The 7,733-nt window shown below is 41.9% G+C and overlaps 1 long non-coding RNA gene across 1 annotated transcript; it reads left to right on the top strand.

The window, feature by feature from the left end:
- The first annotated feature begins 4,620 nt into the window (after positions 1–4,620).
- Positions 4,621–5,906, top strand: LOC134299706 (uncharacterized). Its single transcript, XR_010006959.1, has 2 exons — positions 4,621–5,302; positions 5,437–5,906. It is a non-coding gene; the product is annotated as an uncharacterized LOC134299706 (long non-coding RNA).
- The last annotated feature ends 1,827 nt before the right edge of the window (positions 5,907–7,733 follow it).

Raw genomic sequence — 7,733 nt, 5'->3', positions numbered from 1 at the left:
TCATCCAAAATCCTCAGCATAAGTCTTGGTACAGGTCATGTAAAGTCCATATTCTCATTCATTAAAAAGCTTGTGTGCACAACCATGAAGCCTAGGAGAGTTGGTATCTGCCGTATGTTGCTGGGGAGGGTGTTCCACAGCCGAGGAGCCACCACCGAGAAGGCTCTGTCCCTCGTTCCCACCAGCCTTACCTGCGAGGCTGGTGGGACCGAGAGCAGGGCCTCCCCCAATGATCTAAGAGTTCTAGAAGGCTCATAGGGGGAGATACGTTCGGACAGGTAAGATGGGCCAGAGCCGTTTAGGGCTTTGTAGGTCAAAACCAGCACTTTGAATTGGGCTCGGTAGCATATCGGCAGCCAGTGGAGCTGGGTTAGCAGGGGGGTGGTGCGCTCCCTGTAAGTCGCCCCAGTTATTAATCTGGCTGCCGCTCATTGTACCAATTGGCACTTCTGGGCGGTCTTCAAAGGCAGCCCCATGTAGAGAGCGTTGCAGTAGTCCAAAAGGGATGTAACGAGAGCGTGGACTACCGTGGCCAAGTCAGACCTCCCAAGGAATGGGCGCAGCTGGCGCACAAGTCTTAATTGCTCGAAAGCTCCCCTGGCCACTGCCGAGACCTGGGGCTCCAGGCTCAGCGATGAGTTCAGGATCACCCCCAGACTGCGAACCTGTGTCTTCAGGGGGAGTGCGACCCCATCCAACACAGGCTGTCACCCTATTCTCTGTTTGGCCCTATAACTGACCAGGAGGACCTCTGTCTTGTCATCCAGTCCGACACAGCGGCCAGACACCGGTTCAGGACCTGAACAGCCTCCTTAGTGACAGGTGGGAAGGAGTGACAGAGCTGGACATCATCTGCGTACAGATGACACCTCACCCCGAAACTCTGGATGATCTCTCCCAGCGGCTTCATGTATATGTTGAACAACATGGGGGACAGTATTGACCCCTGCGGGCCCCCACAAGTCAATGGTTGTGGGGTCGAGCAGGTGTCCCCCAATGACACCATCTGGGAACGACCCTCCAGGAAGGACCGGAGCCACTGCAAAACAGTACCTCCGAGCCCCATCCCGGCAAGGCGCCCCAGAAGGATACCGTGATCGACGGTATCAAAGGCCGCTGAGAGGTCCAGCAGAACCAGCAGGGACACACTCCCCCTGTCCAGTTCCCGGCCAAGATCATCGACTCAGGCAACCAAGGCTGTCTCGGTACCATGCCCCGGCCTGAAACCAGACTGTGCCGGATCCTCCTCGACTTCCCTGCTTTCTCCGCATCTTCCTTTTTTTATCTTCCTCCAGCCCCACCTTCACACACACCTCCCTTTCAATCACCCAGCTGATATGTAGCCATGATGTTCAATGGGTTAAACCCTTGTGCCGGCTGGACTGCTGACCTCAAGATTGGGTTACAGACCTGAAGTTTTCTGGTTCAAATGGGGTGAGCTCCTGTCTGTCAGCTCTACTTTGCAGGGACATGAGAGAAGCCCCCCCCCCCAACCGTATGGTAACACATCCGGGCATTCCCTTGGCAACATCTCTGTAGACAGCTAATTCTCTCACACTAGAAGCGACTTGTAGTATGTTCTCAAGTTGCTTCTGACACGAAAAAAAAACCCATCTGATGGTCATCAACATGTCTTGAGCCATGGCTTGTATATATTGCGATTGGATTAAGAGAATATGATTTATTTTCTTTAATTTATTTACAGTATTTACATTCCGCCCTTCTTTCTCACCCCAAAGGGGACTCAGGGCAGATTACAATGAACACATATATGGCAAACATTCAATGCCAACAGACAAATAACATATAGTATAGACAGACACAGAGGTATTTAACATTTTTCCATCTTCACTATTCCGGCCACAGGGGGAGCTGTTGCTTCATTGTCCACTAGTGGCTATACTTCCTCATTCCTTTCCTTGTGTTTTGCTGGCAGTTTTATGGTGTTGTAAATTAGTTAAATTAGCCTTCTGCATAAAGCGTCCCTAAATTTGCCTAATTGACAGATGCAACTGTCTTTCAGGGCTGCATAGGTCAACAGCAAGCCGGGCTATTTAATGGTCGGGGGCTTAACCCAACCTGGGCTTCGAACTCATGACCTCTCGGTCAGTAGTGATTTATTGCAGCTGGTTACTAGCCAGCTGTGCCACAGCCCGGCCCTTTAAGGGTGTGCCCTCATCCTTCCTCACACTCTTACAAGCAGTCTTATGTAATAAACTCCTGAGCAACATGGAACACAGAATTGGACTCCATCTGACCCTGTCATTTTGGACTCCTTTCAGCCTCAACATCACATGAGTGACCGGACTCCTGAAACCCACCGTTGGCTCTTTGGATCCATGACATCCATGTATTGGGCAATCTGCCAGCTCATTCCAAATCTGAAATGAGACATGTTCTATTTGTCATTGTGTGGCATGGTAACATGAGTTTATTATAGGGAAATGAATAGTAAAATTAGAAGATGCACAAGGTGTGATGAGTGATTGAATGAAATTGTATGATTGGAGTCTGGCTAAGGGCCTATTAAGGCTTGCCGAGGCTGAAGACCCCATCCTATAACTGAAACCTGGAAGATGGCCTTATGGAGAAACAAAGGAGGTGAAGATTGGATTAACTTGTGACAAAAAAAGTGCTAATGAAGAAAAACTGCTCAACTCCTGAAATAACTTAACTGATAATTTTTGTGTGTAAAAACACTTGTTTACATGGTCAAAGACAATTATTCTTCAAGTTAAGGAAGTCAGAAACAATGCTTCTTTGCATTAAGGAAGAGAAACGACAGATGTCCAGAACTGATGGAGATTTCGGCAAGTCATATCTGAATGACAAGTTGTCAAACAACCAAGAACAACAACAGCAGAAAAATTGCTACATAAGAAGGCCCTTTTCTTTCAGAAAAGTGTGGCAGATCTGTGAGGAGTGCAGCCTGTCAACCCACCTCCTTCCAAGATGGATTGAATGACGGACATATTCATGACAAAGGCAACTTGGAGGACTTATGAGGCAGTGCTCAAAGTCCACTAGATGAGTGTGGACTGCAATTCCCATTGTTTCTGACCAGCATAGTTATCCAGGAACATGTGCAACTGCTCATAATTCTCACCCCTGGCTGAAGGGGAAGCATGACTAAAGGGGAAGGAGAGAGAAATATATTCCATAGCACCATTTGGTATATTCTTTCACTCACTACTGAAATACAGTACACCTTTGCACACCTGGGGATAGATCCCTGAATGTTAGTGGAAACAATAAATCATGGGGCCGGGCTGTGGTGCAGCTGATTAGTAGCCTGCTGCAATAAATCACTACTGACCAAGAGGTCGTGAGTTTGAATTCGAATAGCCCCAGCTCGTTGTTTACCTAAGCAACCCGAAAGACAGTTGCATCTGTCAAGTAGGATAATTTAGGAACCTCTTATGTGGGGAGGCTAATTTAATTAATTTACAACAGCATAAAAAGTCCAGCAGTGTGTGTGCCAGATGAGTAAGTACTCTATCAAAGGAATCGATGTCACAGTGGATGACCACGGTATCACAGTGGGGACCATAGTCTGCATTTTGGGTCATCAGCTGATTTTTCGATCTTGGCCTGAATGGCCTTTGTTCTGATGTTTTGCTCCTGGGCTGCAAGGATCAGGCCTTCTGTCTCCTCCTTCAAGGTCCCATTCGTGAGCCAGAGCCAGGTCTTCTATTATTATTATTATTATTATTATTATTATTATTATTATTATTATTAATTGCCTTTGTTCTGATGGCTTGCTCCTGGGCTGCAAGGATCAGGCCTTCTGTCTCCTTCTTCAGGGTCCCATTCGTGAGCCAGAGCCAGGTCTTCTATTATTATTATTATTATTATTATTATTATTATTATTATTATTATTAATTGCCTTTGTCCTGATGTCTTGCTCCTGGGCTGCAAGGATCAGGCCTTCTGTCTCCTTCTTCAGGGTCCCATTCGTGAGCCAGAGCCAGGTCTTCTATTATTATTATTATTATTATTATTATTATTATTATTATTATTATTAATTGCCTTTGTCCTGATGTCTTGCTCCTGGGCTGCAAGGATCAGGCCTTCTGTCTCCTTCTTCAGGGTCCCATTCGTGAGCCAGAGCCAGGTCTTCTCATTATTATTATTATTATTATTATTATTATTATTATTATTATTATTTGTTCTGATGGCTTGTTCCTGGGCTGCAAGGATCAGGCCTTCTGTCTCCTTCTTCAGTGTCCCATTCGTGAGCCAGAGCCAGGTCTTCTCCTTGTCAGCTTTTCCTTCAATTTTGTCAAGGAACGGGTTGTGGCGCAGGTGGGAGAGCAAGCCAGCTGCAATTAACTGCAATGAATCACTCTGACCAGGAGGTCATGAGTTCGAAGCCGCTCGGAGCCTATGTTTGTTTGTCTTTGTTCTATGTTAAAAGGCATTGAATGTTTGCCTATATGTGTAATGTGATCTGCCCTGAGTCCCCTTCGGGGTGAGAAGGGCGGGATATAAATGCTGTAAATAAATAAATAAATAAATAAATAAATGCATGCAATGTTTTGTTGTACCAGCTGTCAGCTCTAGTTTGTAGTGCGGTTTTCTTGTACTGATGTTTTGTCTGCTGTGCTTTGAGGAGTTTCTGATTTTTGATTTCAATCAAAGCAGGTTCTTCACTTTGCTTTACTACATCATCATCATCATCATCATCATCATCATCATCATTTTTTTCTTGTATGACAAAGCAAACAAGACAGATATGCTGGATTTCGTATCACAAAATCACAAGTCGAACACTTCCCAAGTGTCTAGGACTGTGTGATGTATTTTCAGATGATGCGTGCAGATCCCAGTAGGGTTGCCTTTTGCAGTTGGCAGATCGTGATTTTCACATCACATTAAGACACTTTACTACATGTGCATCTGAAAATGTCATATATTTGATTATATGTCCATGTAAATTGTTATATGTAGGGATGACCTCTAGGGCATTGAGAACACGGATACAAGAACACAAATCCAGAATCAGGAATGGATGCACAGACTCTACTCTATACACACATTTTCAAGAAAAAGCTCATTCTGATGAGAGTTTTAAGTTCTTTGTGATAGAGAAGGTAAAACCCATTGGAGACAATAAAAGACTTCTTCTACAAAGGGAGTCTTTCTGGACCTTTAAATTAAAATCTGTATTCCCCAAAGGACTGAATGATAGGATTGATTTCACCTGTTATCTTTAGTGAATTGAGTATTTCAGTTCACCATGCAAGCCATAGGGCACTTGCAACTTGAGAAAAAACACAGAGCCCTGCAAGAGTAACGACGTGTAAGTCAATTGTATTTTTGTAAACTCTTTTATGTACTAGATTAAGAATTGGAAAACATATGGGGTGTTTATACATATCTATTTTGGTATAACCATCATAGTTACTATTAGTATGTACCTATGTTTATGTTTAGAAATTGACTACATTGAAAAGCCTTGAACTGAAGCAGGACCAAGCAAGTAATTAAGATTAAAGAGACAGCAATAAATCCACAACATACCGCAGAAGATTCTGAGAATCTCAGTAAGAAGAAAAATACCATACATCAAAAGACTATTTAAGACCTTACATAAATAACAACAACCTGAAGAAGGACTTCCCGAAACGAGGCAGTGTACCCGGGATTACTTGTTGTTGCATAGTTTTGTTCTACATACACACAACAGCTGTGGACTGTTTTCCGTTGAGTTTGATGTATGCTTTACTTTATATGTTACTCAATAAAGTTGTATAATTGTATATATACCATAATTGTGGACTGTTTTCAGTTGGAGGTTTATGTGTGTTTTGCTTTATATGTTTCACAATAAGTTAGTACCCGGTTGGGACTGTAAAGAAAATACTCTATATACTAGCATACCACAATACACACGCTAAAACCTACACGAGAGTATATACATTTAAGTTGTTGTTTTTCTAATATATATATATATATATATACACACACACACACACACCATTCTTATAGCATTTTATATAGATATCTGTGCCCTATCGATCGAGATCGTGATTTTGTCAATGTCTATTGTTTCCAAATGCCGGCTGAGATCTTTTGGCACGGCACCCAATGTGCCGATCACCACCGGGACCACCTGCACTGGTTTCTTCCAGAGTATTATTATTATTATTATTATTATTATTATTATTATTATTATTAGGTGTTGGTTTTACTTTCACAAAACCAACACTACTTTAACAGCCATGACTCCATGCTTTGGTATCTTGGGAGCTGTAATTTGTTGATGCCCAAGCCTTCTTTGGCAGAGAAAGCTAAAGACCTTGTGAAACAACAACTTCCAGGATTGCATAGTATTGAACCATGGCAGACCCAAGTGGTGCAAAACTGCATTAATTTTACACTGTAGGTGTGCCCATAGTCATGACTGGATCAATAATGGCACCATTATAATTCCCTTCCATCAGGCATAAAGAGAAGAAGAAGGTGAATGACATGTCCATCAGATGAGGGAGATTGGGCCAAGAGAAGTCATTTCATTAAGCATATTTAACAAAGTCGCTGATATACAGTTCCATTCATGTTTTTTAGTTCTTCTTGATGGCAGAAAGAGTCAAGAAAAAATGTGATTTTTTTTTATAAAACTGAAGTTTTATTATTGGGAATGGATTAAAGAAGAGAGAAAAACTGTTCAAGAAGCACATTTCTTTATTTGTATCACAGCCAAAGAATGAGAAAAATTCTTAGTGGGATAAAGAAACGAAAATGAACTCGGGTTCCAAATTGGATTAAACAAAACATGTAAATATTTAAGTTCTTATGAATCATTTTCATTCTTTTCTTTTGATTGCAGAGAGAGTGAATATTTCTGTGAAGTTCTCTCTTGATACTCATACATACCAAAATGTTTCCAGGAATTATTCCGTACAGAAATACACATAGTTGTTTCGCACAATGTTGACAACAATAAACTTTATGCGGCCACCTCTCCCCAAGGCTCGAGGTGATTTACAGTTGAAATACACAGACATAAGACCATTAAAATAGCTATATTAAAGGGCATTGATATGGGATTAAGCACATTAAAACCATTTGCACTAATAAAATTTAAGTTAAGATTCAGAGGTTAAAATTTCCAAGAGTCTTGGATTTTCCCCAAAATTGCTCTGTTTCCAGTTAGCCACAAGTGTTTTCCTGTACAAATCCCAATCTTACACATATTCACAAATAGCAATGTGTCTGTGTAAATTTGCTGTAATTTTGTGCAGTTAGCAGATTCATGCACAACACAAACCCACTCAGTTAATTTTTGTGAGTAAAATTCTTGTGTTTTTGCACACAAATTGTAATGACCTTGATTAAAAAATATATCCAATATTGTTGGTCTTCCAGTCCAGATAGTGATCTGGAGGCATTGTTAGTTGTTGCAAATAATAATAATAAGTGTTCACAATATATTTTGTGAGATTTACAAAACCCCACAATTTTTTATTTTGTGCATAAAAAAGGTGGCCACAAACTCCACCATTGTCAATCAAAGAACCCATATGTATTGCCCCAAACTTCTGAATATCTGAATATCGGGCATCAAGACTACAAATTCCTGTTTGTATATTATTATTTTTAACAGTGGGTTGCTGTGAGTCTTTCAGGCTGTATGGACATGGCTGTACAGCCCGAAAGACTCACAGCAACCCAGTGATTCCAGCCACAAAAGCCTCCGACAATACATTTTTAGCAGTGTTTGTTGGGTG

The sequence above is a fragment of the Anolis carolinensis genome, chromosome 5 (genome assembly GCF_035594765.1).
Source record: "Anolis carolinensis isolate JA03-04 chromosome 5, rAnoCar3.1.pri, whole genome shotgun sequence".
Lineage (NCBI taxonomy): Eukaryota > Metazoa > Chordata > Lepidosauria > Squamata > Dactyloidae > Anolis > Anolis carolinensis.
Note: the sequence above shows the minus strand (reverse complement) of the source record. Positions and strands in the feature narration are given on the sequence as shown.